The sequence below is a fragment of the Lutra lutra genome, chromosome 6 (assembly GCF_902655055.1).
Source record: "Lutra lutra chromosome 6, mLutLut1.2, whole genome shotgun sequence".
Classification (NCBI taxonomy): Eukaryota; Metazoa; Chordata; class Mammalia; order Carnivora; family Mustelidae; genus Lutra; species Lutra lutra.
In genome coordinates this window covers 38,256,075-38,283,976 of record NC_062283.1, presented here as the reverse complement: position 1 = coordinate 38,283,976, position 27,902 = coordinate 38,256,075, and the positions used below count along the sequence as shown (strand labels likewise).

The 27,902-nt window shown below is 35.4% G+C and overlaps 1 protein-coding gene and 1 long non-coding RNA gene across 23 annotated transcripts in view; one reads left to right on the top strand and one right to left on the bottom strand.

The window, feature by feature from the left end:
- RIMS1 (regulating synaptic membrane exocytosis 1) overlaps window positions 1–27,902 on the top strand; it is a 507,054-nt gene that overhangs the window by 228,183 nt on the left and 250,969 nt on the right. The window lies entirely within an intron of this gene.
- On the bottom strand, window positions 62–12,422 carry LOC125102222 (uncharacterized). The gene is made up of 4 exons (XR_007128074.1): window positions 12,184–12,422; window positions 7,928–7,933; window positions 2,395–2,401; window positions 62–74 (listed from the first exon to the last, which is right to left on the bottom strand). It is a non-coding gene; the product is annotated as an uncharacterized LOC125102222 (long non-coding RNA).

The window sequence follows — 27,902 nt, the reverse complement described above, 5'->3', positions numbered from 1 at the left end:
CAATCTATGTGATTCTAGGTGATATATATAATGTAATCTGTAGTGTGTTTTTTAACGGAATCACTTATGAAATGCTAGTATATCAACATTAAGTGAAACAACTGAAGAATTGTTCTCTAATGTATCTTGAAATTATTTTGAAAAGAAAAATATTGGATTCCGTAGACTCATTGTTGAACTGAAAAACTTTCTTTTTTTTTAAATTTATTTATTTATATTAGAGAGAGAGAGAGAGCAAGCACAAGCAGGGGAAGGGCAGAGACAAGGGTGGTAAAGGAGGAGAGAATGTCAAGGAAAGCCACCCTCAGTTCAGAGCCCAAATCAAGAGTTGGATGTCTAACTGACTAAGCCATCCAGGAATCCCTGAAAAATTTTTCCACTGGTGAAGTAAGGTTTTGTGATAGAGAAAATGAGGGAATTATAATTTGACTTGGTACAATTCATTCAGTGCAAATGAACAAAAAACCCATAATTTTATAATTTATTTTTAATTAGTTTAACACTTTCTAAATGTTCTGCAAAGTAATTTCCAAATTGCATTATTTCATGGACTTGTATCTTCACTGATAGTTATGTTAGTTATTATAGGCAAAATCTTTGTAGGAAGAGATTAAAAGTGTGGCCAAAAGGGACGCCTGGGTGGCTCAGTGGGTTAAGCCGCTGCCTTCGGCTCAGGTCATGATCTCAGGGTCCTGGGATCGAGTCCCACATCGGGCTCTCTGCTCAGCAAGAAGCCTGCTTCCCTCTCTCTCTCTCTCTCTGCCTTCCTCTCCGTCTACTTGTGATCTCTCTCTGTCAAATAAATAAATAAAATCTTAAAAAAAGTGTGGCCAAAGAAGCTTAGTGATTTTCTGTACATCAAAATGTTGACAAGATGTGGTTGAAAATCCAGAGTACCTGCCTCAGAGCTTGTGGCTTTAAAATAAGATCATATGATTAATTTCTTCCAAGACAAATTCTCATGTTATAGAAATAGTCTCTGGTATTTACAACAAATTTTAAAGGGAATATTAAATCTCATATTTTATTTGTAGACATGTTTTAATTCCTTTGCTTTGCTCTAATTGCTTGAATGGCATGGGCCATATTTTAACTGTCTTGGTGTTTTCCTGAGTAATCACCACAATGCTGCAAATAGTCAGAACTCTGTGAATTTTGTTTTTGTTTTTTGCTTTAGCATTCTGTGAACTTTCTGTGAATGAATGAATGAATGGCACTTCTCTATTACCTTTTCTTTCTTAATCAAGTGTTTTTGAAATTCCAAAGTTTGAAGCTCTAAGTATAATTTTGTATTTTAACATATCTCTTTCCTAAACAAAATTATTAGAACTGTACTTAGCTATTGTATGGAGCTGTCCTTAATCAAAACAATGACTTCTGGCTTTGCCATCTCCACTCTGTAAGATTAGTGGTATGAGAGGGTGTTTAGTCCCCTTCTTTCTTACACAAGGCTCTGGATATACTTGAGTTGAGAAGAATCAAAAGAGGTTCCCCACAAGCTTTTTCCACTTAACCAAGTGCAAGTCTGAACCTACGTCAGTAGTGAGTAGTGCCTGTATGAAAGATGGGATCAGATAGATTTTAGTGTTTTAGAACATTTGCATAAGATTTGCAAGCAATCTGTTTTCCATTTCATGAATGCTTCTTCATCCTACGCTTCTTGACTGGTTCTTTATTATTAACTGGAATAAATTAATTTACTTCAGTTTACATCTTTGGTAGGCATATGAGTTTGGCTGAAAGTCAACATGTATAGGATCCTGAGATTTCCTAGTCATACATAAAATAGATAACATGTTCTAGACAAAGTATGGTATTACTAGAAACTGATTTCATGGGTTCTTTTAATTCACTCTTTTCTTAGAAAGTTTATTTTTGGAAATATGTGACCCAAATACATAATGCATTGTATTTTTTCCATCTCATATAAGCCAGTTAAAATATACAATATCAAGTTGGATTTCCAAAGTGATTGTATTTGTTACAAACATTTGGACTTGCCTTTATTTAACCTTGTCAGTGCGCCATATGGAAGTGCTTTTCCCCACTTAGACTTTTGGTATGTATTAGCAAATTAAATAGTAGAAGATTATAGGCTAATATATAGTATTCTTCCATAAGTTGCAGTGGTTTTTATGATTCTTAATGCTTTTTGCAGGTGTTACTTCTTTTTAAATTTTATTTTAGAAGGCTAAAACTGTGAAGTTAATTCATCTACTTAGTACAGCAAATATCTAATCTCCTACTCTTAATTCAACTGTGGGGCTAATGTCATTTAATTTATAGTATACAATGCAAATGACTTCCTACTACTGCAGCTGGAAGATTATTCATATCCTTAGTTGCTTGTGTTAAGATGCTTTCTTTTGAACCTAATTTTTTGTTTGCATTCACAGAAAGCCTTAAAAATAGTATCTTTGTTTTAATTCCAAATTGTGAAACAAATATAAATGTCATGTCTAAACATATTTGAGAACTAGAGAATATAGCTAGCAGGAGTAATCCTTAATGTCAGAATGTAAATATCTAATTGCTATATATTTTTGCTTGGGGGTTGCAAAATCTTTTTCTATTCCTACTTAACATAATTTCTGTGGCATTGCTGAGATGACCACCGAGGCAATCTGAACTAGAGCAATCCCTCAAATAATGGTCACATGCACACCTGCTCTGAGCTCCAGTTCTTTGCTGGTTTGTCACTGATGCAGATGAAAAACTCGGGCCCAGAGAGGGGGACTAGAGCCAGGGTTGGTGCCACTCCTGTGTGGGTTCACAAGCTGCACCCTCCCTGCCATTATCCTACCCACTGCCTCTTGGGTCTGTGCCTTCCTGGATCACTTATGTCACCATATACTGGCTGTGGGCACCTCTGAAGTGCACTCTGTGAGTTAATTGCCTCAGTCTTCACAGTATCCTCTGGGAGGGGCCATCAGGATCTCTGATGATGTATCACCCAGCACTGAGTGCCAAGGGCCACCTCCTCTGCTTCATTTGGGTACCTGTGCTTCTAACCATGAGCTTCAGTGATGTACCTGCTGCATCTAGTTCAGACTATCTCAGTGGTCATCTTAGCAGTGTCATAAGAAATTATGTTATGTAGCTATAGAAAGAGATTTATACAATCCCTAAGCAAAAGTATGTCATTCAGTTTTCAGAATTTCTTTACTCTGCAGGATCAACAGACTTTTTTCTGTAAAAGCTAGATAGCAAATACTTTCTTATATTTATTTTTTTAATTCTTTATTTAAATTCAATTTAGTGGGATGCCTGGGTGGCTCAGTCAGTTGGGCCATTGCCTTCGGTTCAGGTCATGATCCCAGGGTCCTGGGATCGAGTCCCGAATCCGGCTCCTTCCTCAGTAGGGAGCCTGCTTCTCTCTGCCTCTGCCTGCCACTCTACCTGCTTGTATGCTCTGCCTCTCTCTCTCTCTCTCTCTCTCTGACAAATAAATAAATAAATAATCTTTAAATAAATAAATAAATAAATTCAATTTAGTTAACATATACTGCATTATTAGTTTCAGGGGTAGAATTCATTGATGCATCAGTTGTATGTAAAACCCACTACTCATTCCATCAAGTGCCTTCCTTAATTACCCAATTACCCCCCCACCTCCCTTCCAGCTACTCCCAATTTGTTTTCTAGAGGTAAGAGTGTCTTATGGTCTGCCTCCCTCTCTGATTTCATCCTGTTTTATTTTTCCCTCTCTTCTCCTATGTTCATCTGTTTTGTTTCTTAAATTGACATGTGAGTGAGATCATATAGTATTTATCTTTTTATGACTAACTTATTCACTTAGGATAATGCCCTCTAGTTCCATCCATATCATGGCACATGGCAAGTTTGAATTCTTTTTGATGACTAAGCAATATTCCACTATAGATATAGTGGGAAAAAATACACACACACACACACACACACATATCTTGTTTATCCATTCATCTGTGGATGGACATCTGGGCTCTTTCTATAGTTTGGCTACTATGGACATTACTGCTATAAACATTGGGGTGCATGTGCCCCTTCAGATCACTGTGTTGTATCCTTTGGATAATACCTCATAGTGCAATAGTTGGGTCTTAGGGTAGTTCTATTTTCAACTTTTTGAGGAACCTCCATACTGTTTTCCAAAGTGGCTGCATCAGCTTGCATTCTCACCAACAGTATAAGAGGGTTCCCCTTTCTCTGCATCCTCACCAACATCTGTTGATTCCTGACTTGTTAATTTTTGCCATCCTGACCCATGTGAGGTGGCATCTCATTGTTTTGATTTGTATTTCCCTTATGTTGAGTGATGTTGAGCTTTTTTTCATGTGTCTGTTGGCCATTTGTATATTTTCTTTGGAGAAATATCTGTTCATGTCTTATGCCTATTTCTTGACTGGATTATTTGTTTTTTGAGTGTTGAGTTTGATAAGTTCTTGATGGATTTTGGACATACACCCTTTATCTGATAAGACATTTGCAAATACTTTCTCCCATTCTGCTGGTTGCCTTTTAGTTTTGTTGACTATTTCCTTTGGATAGCAAATATTTTAGGCTTTGTGGGCCTTAATTTAGGTCTCTTACTATTATTAATATTATTATTATTATATTTTTTAATGATCATCTTCATTATTCTTAGCTCCTTGGCTATTAAAAAAGGAGAGGATAGGCAGGACTTGGTCCATAGGCTGTAGGCTGCTAACCCCTGAGTGGAACAAAAGGATCAATTTGTCTCATTGCATTATTAATTTTGTCCATTATATCTCTTACTTACTAAAAAGTGTGTGGCAGAAAGAGAATGCATTTTTCACTGTTTCATGAACATTAAATAAGATGCTGATGTGTCAAAGATTTGACATATCTGACATACAAACACATTAATAACAAACTATCTGACAAACAATACACATTAATAAACTATGTATTATACATTTATGTAACAATATATAACACTGATATATATATAATAAACTATATAATGTAAAATTAAGTAGTTTTCTAATATATAATGATTATATAAACTACCAAAAGAACTTATAGATATATGTGTGTGTGTGTGTGTGTGTACATATATGTATCTGTGATTGTTTTTATTAAATCATGGATTCCTGGATATGCCATCTACCTGGAGTCCCTTTTTCTTTTTTTTAAAGATTTTACTTATTTATTTGACAGACAGAGATGACAAGTAGGCAGAGAAGCAGGCAGAGAGAGAGGGAGGAGGCAGGCTCCCTGCTGAGCAGAGAGCCCGATGCGGGGCTCCATCCCAGGACCCTGAGATCATGACCTGAGTGGAAGGCAGAGGCTTTAACCCACTGAGCCACCCAGGCGCCCCTGGAGTCCCTTTTTTAAGTCCCATAGAAACTTGAGTCCCTTAAGTCCCTTAAGGAAAAGAAATTATCATAAGAAGCTTAATGTATAAATTTGAAAACTAAATGTATGATTAGCATTTGATAAATGATAACTCTTATTATCTATTATCAACATATATAAACTTTTTATTGTGACAGGAAGTAAAGTATCTATATTTTATCATACAATGAAACAGAAACCTATTTCCATGATAATATACTCATTATTATGCATATCCCTGGTTTTTGCTCTTAAATTATTAAAATTTCATAAAAAGTTGATAAATTGTGACAATATCACAAGTTGTAAAAGATGAGAATTCTCAGGTACCTTTAGAAAGAATCATCTTTTAATAGTTAACACAGTATGATAAAACTATAAATCCTACGTTTGCTTCTTCCTTTTCTCTTTTAAATATGAAAGAGTTGCTTTTCACTAGGGAAAAATATTTAAAATGCATATAAAAACTTAGATTTCCTTATTTTCTTTGACTACTAAGTTTCATTTATATATAACATGTTACTAAAATCAACGTTCTGATTATTTATTAAAAATATGATTCTGGATTGCTTTTCCAGTTTGCATAATTTTGAGAATGAAGATCCAAAATTCCTTTTCAAAGCTTCTCTGTACTCATGTCTTCTTCCTTCCTTCCTACCAGAGAGGGAACACCCATCCCAATACATAATGCACTATTACCAGAATTTCTTTCTCCATATATTTTGGTGCTTATTGATGTTAATACTTTATATTTGCCTTCTTGTTAACATCAACAAAAAATCCAGCTGTTTTTAATTTATGAGCTTCAATATCCCCTCCCTGCTGTGATCTGCATTTTTTCATGCTGTAAGCTAATGTGGGTACCTGCTGTGAGGGTTTTCTTTCCCCTTAATTTGTGTCTACTGTGTCACATGCTGAACTATGTTCTATTTTCCAAATTTACTGTGTAGTGAGTATATAAAGTCATTAACATAATTCTGCTTGTGAGATTTCATCCCATGAGGCCAACAGGAAATTCACTTTCATAATCACTGAAGTTTAATTCTCCCAACCCTGTACCTCCCCAGCCCCCAGAGGTGTGACTTATGTATGTACTACCAAAGCATTATAAAAACTCCTCCAGTCTCTAAGTCCACAACAGCAACCACAGAGACCCTTGGAAAATTTTGTCCCATACTTGGAGCATGGCAATCTTGATGAAGCAGAGGCTCTGTGCCTCTGGTCCAGTTTTTGGAGAAATAAAATTTTAAAAAGTTTTTTTCTGGGGTGCCTGGGTAGCATAAGCATCTGACTCTTGGTTTCGCCTCAGGTCGTAATCTCAGTGTTTAGATCTCAGGGTCCTGAGATTGTGCCCCATATTGGGCTCTATGCTCTGCATGGATTCTGCTTGGGTTTCTCTCTCCCTCAACACCCCCTGCCCCCGCATGTGTGTACTCTCTCTTTTTCTCTAAAATAAATAAATCTTTAAAACACACACACACACAGTTTTCTGTCAATCCAGAAAACCTCTCTACAAAGGTAGAAGAGAAAGAAGACAGTTTTATTATTGAGTAGGCATTAAACTAGAATGTGATGCGTACCACAGCCAGACTACTAAGAGATTGCAAAGACAAAAAGAAATCTCACCCTTTTATATAGCCAGGTAGATTGCAATATGCATCCTTAAATATGGTAACTACTCAAGAGGATGTGATGGCACCTTTGTCACACATAGTTCATCCTAAATTTATCTGATAAATGGGGTGGCCATCTATATTAGCTAATTGGCTTTACGCAAAGGTTAAAAAAACTTCTCATATTTTTATGGCAAGTGATAGTGCAACTTGAAGACAGGTATCAGAAGAAGTTAGCCTCCTACCTTCCTTAAGAAACTCAGATAGCCATACTGTCTTCCTTAATGATTGTATTACAAAGAAATGGCTCTAGGTCCTTGGAAAAGACATTCCTGGGTCTTAAAGCTGGCAAGAGACATTTTGCTTTTAAAAACACATACGGGGGCACCTGGGTGGCTCAGTGGGTTAAAGCCTCTGCCTTCCGCTCAGGTCATGATCCCAGGGTCCTGGGATGGAGCCCCGCATCGGGCTCTCTGCTCGGCAGGGAGCCTGCTTCCCTTCCTGCCTCTCTGCCTACTTGTGATCTCTGTCAAACAAACAAACAAACAAACAAACAAACAAAAAACAAAAAACAAAAGGACACATACATTTCAAAGAGGGAAAGAACTTACAAATTTTCCAGAGTAAAAAGAAGAGAGGGTTGGAAGAGTCTCTTCCCTTAGTTTGAACAGATATAATGGAGTCTTTTTTAATTTAATTTTTTCAAAGATTTTATTTATTTATTTGAGAGAAAGAGAGATAGTGAGAGAGGAGAAGGTCAGAGGGAGAAGCAGACTCCCCGCGGAACTGGGAGACTGATGTGGGATTAGATCCCGGGACTTCGGGATCATGACCTGAGCCGAAGGCAGTGGCTTAACCAACTGAGCCACCCAGGTACCCCTAATTTAATTTTTAATTTATATTTGCCCTTCCACAATCTTTCTGCACCTGCACATAGCCATCCCCTTAAATGTTTTGGCACTTGCCCTGGACATAACCAGGCCCTGCAGAAGTCTCTGCTATTGTCAGGACAGCTAATCTCCAGCCTCTTGGGTACTGGGAATTCTTTCAGGATTCTTTTCATAAAATCCACAATATGCTAATTTATCTTATAAAAAAAAAAAATCCCAGGACACCTTGGTGGCACAGTTGGTTAAATATCCAACTCTTAATTGGCTTAGGTCATGATCTCAGGGTCTCTGGGATCAAGCCCCGTGCTGGGCTCCATGCTCAGCTGAGAGCTTGGGATTCTCGCTCTCCCTCTGCCCTCCCCATGCTTGCGCATGCGTGCACGGTGTGTGCGCGCTCTCTCCCTCTCTCAAAATAAATAAAATCTTTTTTTAAAAATCCCTAAGACAAGAAAATAGAGAGTAATTAGCCTGATTTGAATATGGCTCTGAAATCTGGGGACAAAAAACACAGATAAATATCTTAATAAATTACTTTCTCACCATACCACAATCATTATTTTTATTTCTTACATAGTTTTTGAACTTATCAGAACTGATCAGATTATATTAATTGGAGGACTTGTGTGCATGTATGTAAATATTTTTTCTATAGCCTTAGGACCATATATGTTATTGAACGCTTAATTTCCTTCAAGTATAATGTTCTATCTTTAATATTCCTACATTGCATGTGATAATTCCTAATTTATGAGATTAAATTAATGCATTATGTCTGTACCATAGCATACTAATTGAATTTATTAGTGCTATTGAAAAATTTTACAGATATTTCCTCGATGTTTGAGATTTCTCCAGAATTTTTTTCATTATTCTCTGTTCACCCCTCTGAAACTCAAGAAAGCCTATGAATATTTACTCTTCTTGCTCTAAAGTGATATTTTGATAAGTTAAACTGGTGGCAGGTTCACATGCTGTTAGGGAACCATTCTATCCATCTTTTTTTTTTATAAGATATTATCCGTGAAGTATTACAGTACTCCATAACTACCTCAGTAGCATGTGAATCTGTGTTTATAAATGACCTAGGAATTCAATTTGTAATTGAGCTGGGGCTTTCACTGGGTATAAGAAATGTCTATGTTTGGGGTGATGGTAACAGTGACACAGTGGGAGTTGGATAATCTTTGCAGCCCTATGACCTGGAAAAAAAATCACAACTTCTCTTGACTTAGTTTTCTACTTGTAAAATGGAAATACTATAAATACTATTATACATCACCCACTACTCAGAGTTATTAAGTTAAAAAAAGAATAAGAAACTTCTGCTAGAAACTATACAAGTATGTCTTTTTTATTCATATTCTTTTTACATAAGACTTGGTGTTAAGTAGAACAGAAAGAACTAGGTAATCATTCATGATCACTACTCATTTAATGTAGTGATATCTTTTAATTATAATTCTTTAATTCATTGTAGACTGCTAAAGTGGACAGTTCATTCTCTGCTTGTGATATCTGTGGTAAAATGGTAACTGCCTCAAACCATTATTTTAGTGCTGCCTACCCATGTAGGCATCCATGAAATGTAATAAGTAAAACATGGCCTGGATGTTCGTGCTACAAAACCAGGTTGTTGCTTAGCATTCCTGTTCAGGTGTTGTAATGTATGACTTTTTTATGATTCTTCCTTTAAAAGTTTTCTATCCACATAACTTCAGGATGAGACCATTTTTGGGTCTTGCAAAATAATCAGAAAGAATTAAAAACTATTTCAACCCAGCTGTTCAGTTATTAAGAACTTCTGCAAGTTTTGTTTAAATTATTCTGGAAAAGAATTTGATTTTTTTCTTCTTTTTTATCTTGCTAACTGTTTTGAATTTAAAATTATTTTTTTTCTCTGCATGTACCAATTATTTGTGTCAGCCCAAACTCTCTGGCTAGGTGATTATTTCAGGTATTTTATTATTTAATATGTTTGAATGACATTTACTTTTATGTGATCTAAGCCATCCTTGCTATTTTTTTTTCAGAATTTATTATTGTGTATATCAGCTTTATTTTCCAGAGAAAAACATATTTTACTTTATTCATATATTCATTCCTTTGCTGTGAGGTTTGATTATTTTTAGGTCAGTATTTTATCAATGTTACTGCAGCAGCTAAGCATAAATTGTGTATATTCCGCATTCATTTTTTTAAAGTAAAATATCAAGGTGGAGACTGATTATGGAACTAGGTCATAATGATGGATAATCTTAGAGACATCTGTTTGGGGGATACTGTGCAGTTGGATCCGCCAAATTCTCTTACAGCAGCGTCAACACGATTCTGTTACTGTACACTTTTTTTTATCTTAGTGCTTTTATTATTTTACTATTTATTTTTCCACAAATTACATATTTTTGGAAAAGTATTTTGTAACACAACCTGATATCATCTATCTTGTAGTGGCAAAATTCTGTCCCACAGATTATTCAGGAAGCTGCATGAAAAGTTAAAGTACTGAAATTTTGACATATCTTGAGTAAAATATACCAGGGCACTGGAAAAGAACATTTATAGGCCCAGAATATAGATAAAAAGACCAGACATTTATTTTCAAAACAAGAAAATTGGCAAAATATTAAAAAAATAACTTTGAGGGACTCCCTAAAGTGTGAAAATTTCCACATTGTTATTTCAAAGAAATTTGACAGTTCAGAAAACACAGAGTTAAAAATGAGAGGGTGTTCTAAGAGGGAAATAGGAATTGATCAATTTGGTTTCTCAGGCATTGATGAATTACCTACAGTGTTCTTAATATATCTTTTTGACTCTGTTGGTTTCTTTCAGTGAAGAGAGACCTATCCCCTACATCTGTTGATAATATAAATTATGATTAGCAAGAAGTTCATCAATCTTCATTCTCAAAAATCAAGACAGTTAGAATCATAATTTTTATTCTGAGCAGAATGGAAAGTGTCTTGGTTCATCCCTAAAGATAAAATAGTAGTGAGAGGGCCTAAATGTGACCAAATTAGCATTAATGAGAACAACAATATCATAATGAAAGTTAATTTGCATAGTGTATCATTTGAAAATATCACCCGTTGTGGAGGCGGACCTTTTTGGGTTAATGTTTATTAAGTACCTAAAGTTGTTGCATTTAGTGTTCTCAGGTACGTGTGTGTATGTGTGTGTATTATATGTCTATATATTTTTATTTAATTAGACAGCCTTATTATTATTTTTGTGTTACAGATGAGGAAACTGAGTCACAGTGCAATTACTCAAGGTCATCTTGACTTGTTCCATCCTTCACTTGGAAAAGTCTGTTATGAAAAATCTGGGCACCTTAAAATCCAGGCCAGTGCAAACAAGCCACTTGAAGAGCTGATTTAAATGCAGATCTTTGGGCCTTTCTTCCAGGAATTTTGATTGGTAGATTTGGGATATGGCCTAGAAATCTGCATTTCTAGAACTTCTCAGGTGAAGTCTATTCAGACCACACTTTTAAGTAGCACTGATCCAAGCTACAGTAATAAAAATTGTTGTATACTATCATGTTATATCCCAAACATGAAAAATGGTTTAGTAATCAAGTCACACCTCATTTATCCACATTCATCCTTCTACCAACTTCATCTTTCTGGAAAACAGGTAAAAACTAGGAAGTAGGCAAAAAAATGAGTGAAATTTCATAAATAATTTGACCACATCTAAACAATTAAACCCATACAATTAATTCATAAGAGATCCTAGCGTGCTCTTAGGTTATTCCTAGCTCTTTAAAAAGCTGGACTTCATTGCTAGTCTTCAGATTTGTAAAATTGAATTAGAAAAAAAAAAGAGAGGCTACTCTAGTTTAGCAGGTATCCTGGTAAGAAGTATCTGGCAGCTTCAGTAGATAGTCAAAACTAGAAAAACAGACACAAGAATTAAAAATTAAAGCAGTCTGGGTCTATGATATTCACAATCCAGCTGACCTCCTGTGCATCTCAAATGGACTTGAGAATTTACAATTCTCAAGGGTTGTAACATGTGCAAATACATCTGCTCCTTACAGAGACAGCTCTAGAGAGAGAAAAGAATATGGAATTTGGAGTCAGACAGAGTAGTTTCAAATCCCAGTTCCTTCACTACTGGCTATGGATGGCACTTAAGTTTTCTGCAACTAAGTTTTTTCATCTGTGAGGCCATCATAGCAACCACCTCCTTAAATGAAGTAAAAAGAATTATAATTAAAAAAAAAAAAAAGCAGGAGAGCAAGTTTCCTTGCAGGATACCTAGTACATAATAGAAATCCTAGTCTTTGCTATCTTCCGAACACATTAAGGATAATTAGGGTAGGATATGGAGTCAACCAGACCTGGGCTTAGATTCTGGCTGCATACTCATTACCTGGAAAACTTTAGGTAGCCCTTTTGAATTCTCAGTGCCTCTGTTTTCTCATTTGTGAAGTGGAGTTGATGCCTTTTTATAGTAATTATTGATAATGTACATATAGCATTTTGCTTATATTAGGTCTTCAATAAATAGTAATTGTAATGATTATAGTTGTCATTCCCAGTATCTTCCTTTTATGACAGTATTACAAGTAATTTATATACTTTGGAAAGATTTGTATTCTACATGGCAAAAATGACAATGGAACTAACAAAAACAAATGTGATCCAAAGGATAAATCTTTAGCAATTTAATATGATTTATTGGGACGCCTGGGTGGCTCAGTTGGTTAAGCAGCTGCCTTCGGCTCAGGTCATGATCCCAGCGTCCTGGGATCGAGTCCCACATCAGGCTCCTTGCTTGGCGGGGAGCCTGCTTCTCCCTCTGCCTCTGCCTGCCATTCTGTCTGCCTGTGCTCGCTCTCTCTCCCTCTCTCTCTGACAAATTAAAAAAAAAAAAAATCTTAAAAAAAAAATAAATAAATAAATAAATAAATAATAATATGATTTATTCATTATGGCTCTGGTTGTTTATAGCTTCACTTTTTTTTTTTTTAAGATTTATTTATTTGAGAGAGAGAGAGAATCCCAAGCATTCTGCTCATTGAGCGAGGAGCCCGATACAGGGCTCAATTCCAGGGACCCTGAGATAATGACCTAAGCCAACATCAAGAGTTGGACACTTAGCATTCTGGACCACCCAGGTGCCCCTGTAGTTTCACTTTATGCATTGATATTTACATTTTAACTTCTTCACTTAGAAAAATAAATACATACTTTAATATTTTGAATTTTTCTTGTGATATGTGTATACATGTGTTTGTGTATGTGTGTATATATATATATATATTTTTTTTTTAATTTTCCCACATTTTCAGTATTTCATATAACTTTATGTCATTATTCTTAGAGCATTAGCTTGTTCAGATTGATTTGGGGTTGGGATTTTGACATCTTAATATGCTTTAATATTGATATTATAATTGGGAAAATACAGAAAAAACATAGTTAAGAGCCAGAGCTTAGAAGTATAGCAGAATTAAAACCTGGCTTTCAGGGGCACCTGGGTGGCTCAGTCGGTTAAGCATCTGCCTTTGGCTCAGGTCATGATCCCCAGGGTCCTGGAATTGAGACCCACTTCAGGCTCCCTTTTCAGTGGGAAGCCTGCTTCTCCCTCTCCCATTCCCCCTGCTTGTGTTCCCCTTTCTCCCTGTCAAATAAATAAATAAAATCCTTTAAAAAATTTTTTTTAAAACCTGGCTTCTGTTCTTGTAAATTGTGTGACTTAGGATGATCTACTTAACCATGTTCAGCCTCACTTTCTCATTCATAAGTGGAATGAGATTCCCTATTCTCAGTGTTTGGGATGCTTAGTAGCATTTATAATATGCTTAACATGATACACATTATAAATTCCTAATAAATGCTTGTCTTGTCTGGTTGTTTTGTATTCCATTGTCACATTTGGTGGTGATAATAATAAAACTGGATCTTCAACAATTTGTTTCTAAAAAGGAAAAAATTGCTGACATTGTCCCGAGCCTCAAAGACATAATGGGTAGATAAATGAATACTAGTAAGTGTCATAGATGTTCTACATGTTTTGATTACGTTAAAGTAAGAGAAAGAAAGGGATTGATTAACTTAGTTTGGGGAGATCAAGGAAGGCTTTCAAGAATGTGAAACTTAGTATGAGTTTATTTAGTTCAAGTACAAAAATGTATTAAAATTATAATGATGAATATAAAATACAGAAGACTAGATGAAGATCCTGAAGAGAACACACATACAAATATCTCTCTAGCTACCTGAAATTCTTTTAAATAAGAGAAAAATCAAAATACAAATTCAGAACAAAGCTAGAATGTAAGATGTTTGATTAGCAGACCCTAACTTTTTACTCTTGAAAGATAGAAAATCCAAAACATTTAATTAACAAAAGCAAACAAGATGCCAGCCCTAAACACAAGCAACAGAAAAATTATTACCAAGATAAAGCTAGAGAATTAATTATTATGTTTGGTGATAGCCAATATAAATATAAAAGGGGAAAACTATCAGTGCAATTAATCAAACATCACTCATAATGTCAAGGACATTTGAGTTCACCTCACCTCCCAATTCTACTTCTATGTATGTGCAATTAAAACAAGGCAGTAACATATTTGACTCTTAAGTCCAGACTAATACTCTAACACTTGAGGACTGTACTCCTAAGAAAATTTACTTAAGGAAGGTGCTTAGTATAGGTGTTGGGGTCTGAGAAGGAATCAAATGGAGCCTGAAGTAACTTGGTATATAAAGTTGACATGGATAGGAGAAGAGAAGTTAAACACCTACATTTGAAGGAAATTCACAAGAGCATTCCAGTATCACAGAATAGTCAACTTGGTTTTGAAAAGTAAAAAACTGAGAAATGTTTTTGTGTGTTTGGGTAGAGCTGAGGGGTATTGCTATTTTCCAGGCCCATCATCTGCTCAAGAAGGGAAAACAAAGCCAGCCAGTCAGTGCACTCCCCCACTTAAATCGAACAGTGAACTTTCCTGTTTAGAAGTTGGGGATCCTTGATGATCTGCACAATGGCAGAAGAAACATATGCCAGAATGAACACAGATGATTAAATGAGATTTGATGTCACTCAGAGACAGATTAGCATACATTAAATAAAAACACTTTGCTATGAAAGGGGACTACGAGTGGATAAGGATGAGTTAGGAATTAAAACATGTTTGCAGAAATAATTTTTAAAAGTCATTAGAACTAATGAATGGAGCAGACAGAGCTGAGGACTACATCAGTGATCCATAAAATAAACAGATGATATTTCACTGAATGAAGGGCAAAAGGTACATTAAAGGTATGCTAGAATTAGTCATAGATGCTTAATAAATTTACATTATTTAATAAATTATTTAATAAATTTACATTATAAAATCTAATTACAATTAATAGGAGCTGCAGAAAATGAGAAAGGGGAAATGGAGGACATAAATACAAAACTAGAAGAAAATATTCCCAAATTGTTGAAAGACTTGAATCTTGAGATTGAAAGGATGTATGGCAGGTAGCAAGAAAAATCATTGAAAAAAGACTTACACAAAGACACGGCCTTGATGAAAATTTTGTTACTTTACATATGAAGATATAAAAATCCCAAAAGGATTTGGGGGAAAAAATGAGAAAGTTTATATACAAAGAAATTAAAATCAGATTTTTATCTGACTTATATCATTGACAGAATGTTTGAAGGTAAGTGAGCAATATCTTCAGTGTTCTGAAACAAAAGATTTCTGAATCTAGAACTCTCTGTGTTACTAATTAGGGGTACAAAATAAACACATTTTGAATATAAAAATATTCAGAAAGTTTACCTTCCACAAACTTGTTCTGAAACAATCACTCCAAGATTTAGTGCAACGAAATAATCAGTTAGTATAGGAATGGAAAGGTGGTTTAATAGCAGGAAATCTAAGAACACAATTCAGTGCATCAAACAAATAGAGGAGAAAAATCATATAATCCTATCAATAAATAAATGCTTCAGAAGTATATAATAAAATTGACAGCCACTTTTTATTAAACTGTAGGAAACCTATAAATATAATAAAGACTTCTAAATATGAACAGGAATATTTACCAAATCTAACAGCAATATTATTACTGATGAAACATTAAAACCATATCAATAAATATTAGCGCTAGGGATAATTACTATTATTATTTAATTTAGTCTTAGGCATTTTGGTGAATGTAGTAAGACAAGAAAATAAAATAACATGAATAAATGTGGAAAGAAAAAAAAAGTATCTTATTGCTAACTAGGACTGTATTCCAAAATGAAAATGAGAAACTTAGTAAGGTGCTAAACGTAAAATAAATGTGACAAAGCCCAATTGGTATGTACCATAATTTATTCAATATTCTTATTGTTTCAAGGTTTCTTCATGCTAAGAACAACACTATAGTGAATATCCTTGTATATATATCTTTACTTTCTCATGTTTTATATCTTAGGAATATATTCCAAATAATAGATTTTCCAAATTACTTTCCAAAACCACTTTAATAATTCAGAAATGTTTGATAGTACATTTTCCCCATATATCCAGCAGAAATAAATGTAACATTCTTTTTGATTCTTGTCAACATATGCATATAAGTTAACATTTTATTATTGATTTATTATATTACTTTGATTTTCATTAAGCTTCTGTATTATTTCATGTATTTGGGGCCATTTGTGTTTGATTTCCTGAGAATTGCTTATTCATATCCTTTATTCATTTTTCTGTTGGTTTGTCTTTTTCTGGTCAATTTGTAAGCACTCTGTACATTAAATATATTAGCATTTTATTTGTTAAATGCATTGCAAATATATATTTTTTCTTAATCTATGTTTTGTTTACTGATTTTGTTTTGCTTTCAGAACTTTGTTGTATTGCTCTCCAGTGGTAAAATTAAGCTGCAAAGATGTGTGCCCAAATTAAAGTCTATGTATGAGCTAAGTGATGTAAAATCATATGTGAGTCTGTGCATATACGTGTATGTGTGTATAGAAAATGCAAAAAAGTTTGACTTTGAGACTCTACTAACTGGTAGGGATGTCAATGATATATTATTTGAAAAAAAGTTGCTGAGTAATGTGTATATTTCTTTTTCTAAACCAACTTGAGATATAATATACATATAAAACTCATGGCTTTGAAATGTAGAATTCAGTGTTTCTTAGTAACTTTAGTGAGTGGTGCAGCCATCATAATAAATCAGTTTTAGAACATTTTCTTTCCCCCAATAAGATGCCTCATGCCCATTTGTAATTAATCCCCATTCCTGACCCCAGCTTCAGGCAACCACTAATCTACTTTTTTTCTCTAATATGTTACCTTTCCTGGGCTATTTAAATAAATGAAAATGAAACAAATTTTATATATATATATATATGTATGTGTATATATATATACATATATATATATATGTATGTGTATATATATATACATATATATATATTTGAAAATAGGCTCAGATATTTTTTAATGAACAAGGAGGAAGCTGAGAAGGGATACACATCTGTCTGTTGACTTTGGTTAAATCAGGATTGAGATGAGAGCAAGGGAGGCAAAACATATATATATTTATATTTATAAACAGAAAATTCACATAAGACCTATTTCAAAGAACATAGTAATACATTAATGAAGATCAACTATAATGTGCAATAAAGTATCATTTCACCATGAGACCAACAAAAATGCAAAAGACCAATGACATCCAGTGTTGTTGGGGATTTTGAGAAATGACTGTTTTCATATTTTTCTGGTGAGAGTCAGTCCAACTTGTTTTGAAGGAATTCTTTAGCATCTGTCAATATTTAAAATGAGTTTTCCATGGGCAATGCTACTTTTATATTAAAATTCTAGGGAAATTGCATATGAACAGTATTGTATTTTATAATAGCTAAATAAAAACTCATATACATATGTACATACATACATGTGTAAGTACGTATAACTCACACACATACACACAAAGTATACAGTATTGGAAGCTGCGTATGAGGAGAGACTGGCCCATATCAGGGCCTATACAGCCCTGCAAGAACTGACCTTTCCACCACCCTCCCCCAACTTGATCTGATTTCCTCTTACAATCCCCTTCACATAATGCCCTCTGCACACTGGCCTCTTTGCTGTTCACAAACCAAGCAAGGCCTCTACATTTGCAGTTTCCTGTTCCTGGAATGCTCGTCCTTCATCAGTCTGACCCATAGTTATGCTTTAGTGCAATTGGTACCTCATTAGACATGCCCTTCCTGAAAACTCCTTCTAAAAAAGCACTCCAACCTTCTACCCTTGCCCCTCCCGGGTCCTTTTTCCAACTTATGTTTCTTATAGCAGTACCTAACATAGCATGTATTGTTAGCATATCTTTTTACTGCCTGTTTCTTTCCACTAGATTATAAGCTTTGTGATAATGGGGATTTATCTTCCCATGGCCTGATTAATACCTGGTACTTAATTTGTTGAACATTAAATGAGTAAACTAGATTATAATAGTTATGGGATATTGGATGAAAGGCAAACTTCAGACTTCAATTCTAATCTTTATGTTTATTTTTATTTATTTTTATTGTTTTTTTTTTCCAAAAAAGAATACATTTCCCTCATGTGTGCATTGCTGCTTTAATAAATTATTTTAAGAAATCACAGATCAAATATAAATCCATCTAACTTTTTCCAAATTAATCCAGAAAACGTGTTTTTAAGTACATGTTTTTATTTACATTCTTCAAATTACTTAAACTTTAAGTCAGTTTAAAGTAAAGGCCTCGGGGCACCTGGGTGGCTCAGTGGGTTAAGCATCTGCCTTCGGCTCAGGTCATGATCCCAGGGTCCTGGGATCAAGCCCCTCATCGGGCTCTCCGCTCAGCGGGGAGCCTGCTTTCCCCTCTCTCTCTGCCTGCCTCTCTGCCTACTTGTGATCTCTTTCTCTGTCAAATAAATAAATTAATAAAATCTTTAAAAAAAATAAAATAAAGGCCTCATTTTAGATAAGGTAAGAAATTTGAAGATTGATTTAAGGTAGTACATAAATAGTAATGAAGGAAACAAGTTAATTTATTTGTATTTACTTTTGTGGGATAGGTGCAAACTGGGACAACATCCGTTCATGCTATGCTAGAGGAAAAATGTTTCTCATACTTATGAAATCTGATTGGTGACTAAATGGAATTATATCGATTTAGCAAACTATCCTAATTAGTGATCTGTAATAAATAGTAAAGACTTCCTTTATTGTGACATTTTGACTAAAAAAAAAAAATCATGGGCTATTTTATTATTATTTTATTTTTATTTTTCTCTTAGAAAAAAAGATTATTTTCCTCATTTTACATCACTGTTTTTAAATGTGCCATTACCAGCAAGAAACACTGTTGCTCTAGTTTATGTGTAATCCTGTCTACTAGTAACAGAATAAAATCAGAAGTTATGTGAGTAGCATCAACAGCTAAATGGAGACAGAGCAGTCTGTGGTGAGGATATCTAGATAGCTAATCGGTTTAAGTTATTTCAGCACATTTAGAATTTTTACAGAATGCTTTATTATGCTGCCTGGCAGAAGTTTCAAAGCATCAGAGAGAGCAAATATCCCTATTACATAGTATGATACATTATGGTTCAATATTTCCACCTGGTGTGATGATTATACTTAAAACTTAATGCCTTAAGCTTCTTACAATGGCTATTGGTATTTTGTTTGAGTTTGTGAGAAAATGTGCCCTCATTTCTCAAACACGAAAGCAGATCCCTGCTACGTGTGGCAGTGCTCTTGGACCTCTCAGAGCCCAGAGATGTTCACATCAGGAATTAAGGCACCCAGAGGTAGGTAGGTTTCCCATCGTCAGGTTATCAAAGATTAAGGAACCATCTTAGTTCATATTTGTATCTCTGTTCTTAAGAGCTGCCAGCATTTATGTAATACATGAAGGATAACTATTTTCCCTTTGTCATATAGATGAAAAGATACACTTCTCAGTAGAAGTGAATAATCCTCACCAGAGTTTTGAGATGCAAAAAGAAAGTTGGGAACAATCCTAGGAGGAGGAAGGAAGCATTCCTTAGGGTGATAATATTCCCTCTCCTTCCTAAGAATGATTGAAAAAACTTGATATTTACTAATTCACCATTTGATGAACAGTAGGTTATCTAAATCTTGTCTTTTGGGGTGGGTGTGAAATCCAAAATTGCCAGCAATATCTTGAAGACCGTTCTGCGTATCTTCTAGGAATAGATCATTTTTAACAAATGTTTTCATTATTAGAGAGTTTAACAAACTATTGGAAACTGTTAAAGAGTTAGCTATCAAATAATACAATTATGGAGTCTGGATAAAGATTCACTGAGAAGTGATATGGTCAAGAGTTAGATGTCAGGAATTATAGAAGTAAAATGCTAACCCTCGTCCTACACCAGTGATACAGTGCCAGTCAGCTGTGTCTGGTGGTCACCAGTGTGCCATTAATAGAGAATAGCTCCAAAGCAACTTCCTGTGTTATTCATTTTCTCAATTCCCCCTCCCCAAAATGGTATTTAAATCAATTGACTAATAGGTCTTAGAATCCATTATTATCACGTTTGGTAAATTAGAGGCAAATACATCATGAAAAAATTATATTTTCCCAGAGAATGACAATGTTGAATGGTGGCCAATATGCTTAGTCCTGGATAGAGTAAACATTTCTTTCAAATAAAGGGGAATGAAGAAGGTCCAAAGTAATTTTTTCTCATATTTTGACATTTTATAAAATTACTTAAACTTTATTACACAATTTAAATAGCCCATGGAAAAGTAAATGCTGACATTTTAAGTTTTTAAATAGACATTAAATATAGTGAAAAATAATTCCTAGCATTATATCTTAAATATATGTTTTTCAGAACTTAATGTGCTTAGAGTAGTATTGGCACAAAGGAGGCTGGTAATTAAAAGGATAAGTCACTAGACTTGAATTAAAATGGTCTGATGTCTCCTTAGCTGAACTGTTAATTAAATGTGTCACTGGGGGCAAATAACCTAATTTTTTTTTTTATCTAAATAGGTTCTTTTCCTAGGAAATGATGGGCATTGAATTAGATGGGTTATAAATGTCCTTTAAGTTATAATACTCTAGTAGTAAAACTATTTAAATTTATATACTTTTGATAAAAATATTTTACATCATGCTTTTTAAACAATTATTACAGATTAAATTCTGCATTTGCCTTAGTTTAGTGGGTCTTTTAAAATTGTGTATGTTTTCTAAGAGATCACTATTTTAAAACTTGTAAGCTGAGTATGTGGAAGATAATTTAATTCAGCCTCTCATTAAATATCAAGTATATGCCAGCTACTTTACATAAATCATCTCTTTTAGCCATGTATCTATTTATATTTAATATGTATTATTTAATTTAATTTAATTTATATTAGCATCATATATATATATGTATTTATATATAAGTATGTTAACTATCACTGTCCTTAATTTATAAAGGAGAAATCTAAAGCCTAGAAAGCAAAATTAACTTATGGTATTTCAAAAATTAGCAAATCAGTTATGCCTAACTCTAAAGACTATGCTTTCCCCACACTTTATCATTTTAAATGAAAATATGTTCTTTATCCCTTGGAACTAAATATGAGATATTTTGATATCATTTTAAAGTGATTCTGACAGCAAGTAGCAGAACACTAAAAAAAAGCTAGTATGTATTTTAACAGGTTAGATAGTAAAATTCTTGTCTACAACATGACATCTTTCATTTCCTGACAAAGGTATATAACCATTCATATTTCTGAAATCTATTAGAATTTACCCCCAAATTATAAATAATAATAAAGAAAGAATAGGTTTGCAGACTTTCCTCAGTGTGAAATCTATGTCAAATAACATTTTTCCATTATGTATAGAGAAATGAGGTTAACTCCAGCTTAATATTAAGCAGGAATCATCTTGCAATGACAGGTGTTTCTGCTATGTTATGATATCATTTCCAAGGTAACTAAACAGAGCATCATAAAGAAGGAATTTTGTTAGCAGGTGTAGTAAACAGCAGAACATTTTACAAAGCTTTATAAAACCTTGAAAATGAATGAGATTTTTGATAAACATCACCACCAGCAATAATACATATGGAATTAGGGAGAGAATCAAAAATTACCTAGTACATGAAGTACATAGTGAAAACTTGGCCAATGTGAATTTGTTAGAAATAGGAGAACTTATTCAAACAGGCTTCTCCATAGAACAGTTTTATTAAGCAAGCTATTTTTTCAGTTTTTTAATGACCGGGGGTATCTTAGTTGTGATATGTTGCTGTGGAGTGGATAAAATTATGTGCAGATTATAGTGCAAATGGTGATTGGTGTGCATGTGTCTATGTTTTCCTTTTTCTTTTTTTTTAATTGAAAACTGCTTCAGTTTCTTTCTAACTTACAGTCTAGTCATAAAATCCTCTTAAATATGATGTTTATCTCAAGACTAGGAACAGAAAGATGTATAATTTCTTTTTAGCTATGTGGTTTGTAGTGATTTCTTGGAGAAAGACATTCTAGAAAACTGGGATGTGGTATTGGTCCTGTTTTGACTTCAATTAATAAGGCATCTCAAAGTAGTAAGTTGTTTAAGTGCATAGTTTTGGGGAAAAGATAACCCATTTCAATTGCTTCATGGGAACCGGCATCAAAAGCAAAATACTGAGTTGACAAAGTCTCAGTCATGTCGTCCTGGTATTTGAGAAGAGTGGCCAATTTTAGACAGTAGAAAATCTTGGTGGAGAGTTGGAGTCGAAGCTGCCAACAATGGAATGTAGAAATGTGTATAGAATTTTACATTTCTGTAGTCTTAAGATTATGACTCTGAGGACAGGGAGAAAAAGACATTAAGTTTAAACCCTGGTAGGGTGCCTTGGTGGCTTGGTCAGTTAAGAATCCGGCTCTTGATTTCAGCTCAGGTCTTGATGTCAGAGTCGGGAGATCAATCCCCAAGCTCCCTGTCAGGCTCCATGCTGGATGTGGAGTCTGCTTAAGATTCTCTCTCTCTCTTTCCCTTTGTCCCTCCCCCTACTTGCACACACTCTTGCTCTTTCTCTCTCTTTCTCTATCTCAAAAAAAAAAAAAAAAATTAAAATATGGAATGCCTGGGTGGTTCAGTCAGTTAAGCATCTCAGGTCATGACCTGGGATCCAGGCCCATATCAGACTCCCTGCTCAGTAGGGAGCCTTCTTCTCCCTCTGCCTGCTGTTCCTCCTGCTTGTGTGTGCATGTGCGCTTTCTCTCTCTCTCTCTTTCTGACAAATAAATGAACAAAATATTTAAGAAAAAAAATTTTTTTAGGTTGAAACCCTGTGATGAGCACAGGGTTTTGCTTTCCTCCCATGATGCTGTGTAAACATTCAGTTAATGTTCAGTGGTGCCTCTGAAGTTCAAACCCCAGTTTGAGCAGAGGATGGCTCTGGTCTATGACAAAGGAGACATAACTAATTTTCCATGGCAGTAAATACTGCTTCTTCATTATGATATTTCTACATCTTTTCTGCTAGAAGTATGACACTCAACAACAAATGACACATTACTAGATAAGACCCCTATTACTTGAATGAAAATTCTGAGCCATCTATAGCTTTTGGCAATTAAAGGATAACAGAAGGATCCTGAACATGGTGACAGAAAGGATAGGGGAAAATGAAGAAAGAGGAAGCCAAATATAACTAAAAGTAGATGCGTCCTGGGCCATAGTTTTATGGACACAAATTTGTGACTGCCTGATGTCTTCTACTGTAGCAGGTAATGCAGTGGGAGTTTATTGAAGCAGCAAATCATTATCCAAGCCTGTTTAAGACATAGCAACAACAACAAAAAATAACTATTCATTATAAATCTAGTAAATACTATTCAATCAGTTGCTAATTAATAAGGTACTCTAATTTAAAACCATATATACCTCAGAATGACTTCTCACCAGTGTACCAATGGTCCAGAATTTCAGAAAAGTAGTTAAAATGCACTCTGTCAAGGAGTAAATAAGGAGAAGTGGAAGTCTACTAACTCTTCCCTGGGTAGAGTAGGAATCTGACATGGTAAGTCTAAAGGATGTGCTTTCTGGACTCTTAAAATGTCAGGACATGAAATAATTCAGACACTGGAATCTGAGGCATGAAGACTTCCTGTTTATGAGTAAAAATATTAAAGCATATTTGACCTCTGCACCTTCACTAATACTAATAATACTAATAAGAAGTATATTTTAGTGTAGAGAAATCCCTCAGGATAGAGTAGCTAGAGTTGTTTGCCTTACTGGTGATCTAATGTTTCAGCCTAGTTTTGCAGGAACTGAAGTCAACAAAATTATGAGGTAATTGTCTGTTCTTTCTGTTTGCTCATCACTCCTTATATACAGGTATGATTTTCCTGTCCGATTTTTTGTTTTCCTTTCCACTCACTTCTCAAGTTTCCCATTCTTGATATTGTCTTGAAATTAAAGGAATTTGCTCTTAGGTGAAGGTCCATGAGGTCCAGATTATATTTTTGCCACTTGAAGGCCTTTTCTGCTTTTAATCATTAGAACCTCAATAATGACAGCCAGAATTATTGTTCTATTTGGTTGCGGTGGACCATAGTGCAGTCATAAATGCAGTTGAAAATCATGTTAGTCTAGGATTTTTGGAAGTGCTTAAAAAATTGGAAGGGCATACATTCTATTTTAATGGGAAAAGTGACCAGCAACATCAGGATAAAAGTTGAAACATGTGTTATCAGGGTTTAAAGATTTCTGATTTTCTATGAGCATTACAACCTGCTCCAATTAGTCTTCTGAAAATACTCTTTATGGGGAAGAAAAACATGTCATCCCTATTATCTGAACTGTATTTGACACCTCTTACTGTCAGTAGTTTCTTCCTTCTCTCAGAGGCTAATTCTTGCCACTGCAATATGGGTTTATTGTCTTTAATACTCTCTTCTACTGCCACCAAGAAGAACATTCTCTTCACTCTGTCCCCTCGGCCCTTTCCATGTCTCTATCTCTTATAATGTGCCATTACGTGTAAGACAGGACTTTCTGGGGCACCTGGGTGGCTCAGTGGGTTAAAGCCTCTGCCTTCGGCTCAGGTCATGATCCCAGGGTCCTGGGATAGAGCCCCACATCGGGCTCTCTGCTCAGCAGGGAGCCTGCTTCCCCCTCTCTCTCTCTGCCTGCCTCTCTGCCTACTTGTGATCTCTGTCTGTCACATAAACAAATAAAATCTTAAAAAAAAAAAAGAAAAAGACAGGACTTTCTTCTTAAGGAAAGACAGGACAGGGGCACCTGGGTGGCTCAGTGGGTTAAGCCTCTGCCTTCAGCTCAGGTCATGATTCCAGGGTCCTGGGATCAAGACCACATCAGGCTCTCTACTCATCAGGGAGCCTGCTTCCCCCTCTCTCTCTGCCTGCCTCTCTGCCTACTTGTGATCTCTGTCAAATAAATAAATAAAATCTTTAAAAAAAAAAAGAAAGAAAGACAGGACAGCATGAGTTGGGTAGGAAATGCTCATTCTTAAGCCCCACATTTCATTTATTTACTAAACATTTTATAGCACTATGTGTCTCTTATTATTTCAAGTACTTCCCAAATATTCATTCATTGAACCCTCACAAGAAAACTATGGTGGAGGAACCGTTAGTGTGCTGCCCTGAGCATGCCATAAAGGCACACACTCATGTTGTGTGTTTCCACAATGTCAGCTTTATTCAGTCGTAAAGAAAAGTTAAATCACAATTCTAAAGCGGGTTCAGGATTCCAAACACAATGACGATTCACCATGTGATTAAACTTGGCTTCTTACACAGCACATAGAGCAGGACAGAAAACAAGCCACACAGCAAGCACAATAACAAAACAGTGCAGGAAGTTAACGAACCAAAAACGAAGTCAGTCTGTGGGCGCGCAATCGAGATAAGGCGTCAGTCTGGTCTGGGTCAGCCCTGGGCGTTACTGCTTCTGATGTTCAAGCAGGGAAGGCTCTGGGTTCTGTTCCGGGATCATCTGGGCTGAGCCTTCTGCGGCAGTTGCATTTTTTAAGTGGTCAGACCTGGTGGGGTCATGTCTGAGGAGTCTGACAGTTTGCTGCCAAAATCTTCCCCTTTTTAAAGGGATTTAACTGGTCTTGGATCTCTGCAGACCTCTTCTGGTTCTGCTTGTTATCAGTTCTAGGGTGTCAGCTGATGCTGGTCCCGGGGATATCTCCTAGCTGCAGTACCTTAACTGCTTGTGTCATTGTTTGACACATTGTTTGAGACACTCTATTTTGCTCTCTACATGTGCCTGTATTATGGCAAGGAAACTGAGGCACAGAGAGGTTGGGTAGCTTGCCCAGGATCACAGCTACTGACAAGTAACTGAAGTGTTTCTTAGCCACTATGCTATCCTCTCCTCCATTAAATCTTCCGTGGTATGGGAATGGGGTTTGGAGCAAATGGTCAAGAAAGAATTCTTGAAGGTGCCTGGGTGGCTCAGTCGCTGGGCATCTGCCTTCAGCTCAGGTCATGATCCCAGCATCCTGGGATCAAGCCCCACATCGGGCTCCCTGCTAGGTGGGAAACCTGCTTCTCCCTCTCCCACTCCCCCTGCTTGTGTTCCCTCTCTTTCTGTGTCCCACTCTGTCAAATAATAGATAATAGATATATAATAGATAATAATAGATAAATAATAAAAAATAAATCTTTAAAAAATAAAAACAAGAAAGAATTCTTAGGAGATGCCTGGGTAGCTCAGTCAGTTGAGTGTCTGCCTTTAGTTGGGGGTCATGATCCCAGAGTCCTGGGATTGAGTCCTACATCCAGCTCCTTGCTCAGCAGGAAGCCTATTTCTCCCTCTGCCTGCTGCACACCCTCCTTGCACTCGCTCGCTCTCTCTCTCTCTCTCTGACAAATAAACAAACTATTTAAAAAAAAAAGAAATAAAGAATTCTTGATATGTCTTTGATGGTTTTATTAAAGCTCAGGGACATAAAGAGCTGCATTAGGGTTGTGACAGGTGACCATCACTTTCAAGTTGAGAGGGGGCTAGGGATAGCCTAAGTCTCCAAGGAATTTTGGAAGCAAGGTTTCCAGGACCTTGACAGGGCTAGTTATTGTTAGGAAAAGGTCACTTATTATTGTCTAATAAAACCCTAGTCATGATGCCCTTCAGATGTTTATCAGTGGGCCATATACTTGGAGGATGATTGCCAATATATATCTTAAGGGGGAGTCAAGATAAAGGAAGTTTGCAAAGGGATTTTTATATGTTAAAGTAGACTTACAGGATCCTGGGGGGATGGGGATAATATTAACCTAAGATTGCCTTTTACCCTTAGCAAAGTGTCAACATCGAGGCAGCTGAGTTCCTAGAGAAAGGTCACTTTACCTGTTTCAAGGACTTGTCAATAGGCTGTAGGCAGTAAGGAAATTTAAATTTTCCCTTGCCTTTATTTCCCACATCATTCTGCATGCTTTTCTCTTATTTCTTTACTGTATTTATATGATTCTGTTTCTGGTATTATCCCCAATTTTGGACTTATAGGACAGATATTTCTAAGGTTCTTTTGCAGTATATATCTAGCATGGGTATGTGCATGGTGTGGACATGTGCTTACTTGCATGTTGTGTGTTTTGTTATTATGACAGCATTTATAGAGATAGTGGCACTAATGGAACCTTCAATTAGGAGGCAAGGAATATATACATCTCCCACCCACTCCACTGTACCCTCCCATAAAAAACTGACTAAACACATTGCGATACCTTGGGTAGTTCACAACTTCTTTGAGTCAGTTTACTCATTTACAAGAAAAGGGAGTTGTACTCTTTGATTTTTGATTCTTTAAATTCTAGACCTGGATCAGGATATATGTTTATTTCTAAAGTAACCAGGAAGGACATTTCTAGTTAAGATCAAGCTGACCATTGACACTTGAAAGAACTACATCCCAAAAGGTTAATGAAGTCCTAAGTTTTCAATAGTATATCATTCTCATAACAAAATACACTACAAAAATAAATGAAAATTTTACATGCCCTCTTTCTAACCTCTATTAGCTCTAAATTACCGAATTGATTTACAAATTTACTACAGTAGGTTATAT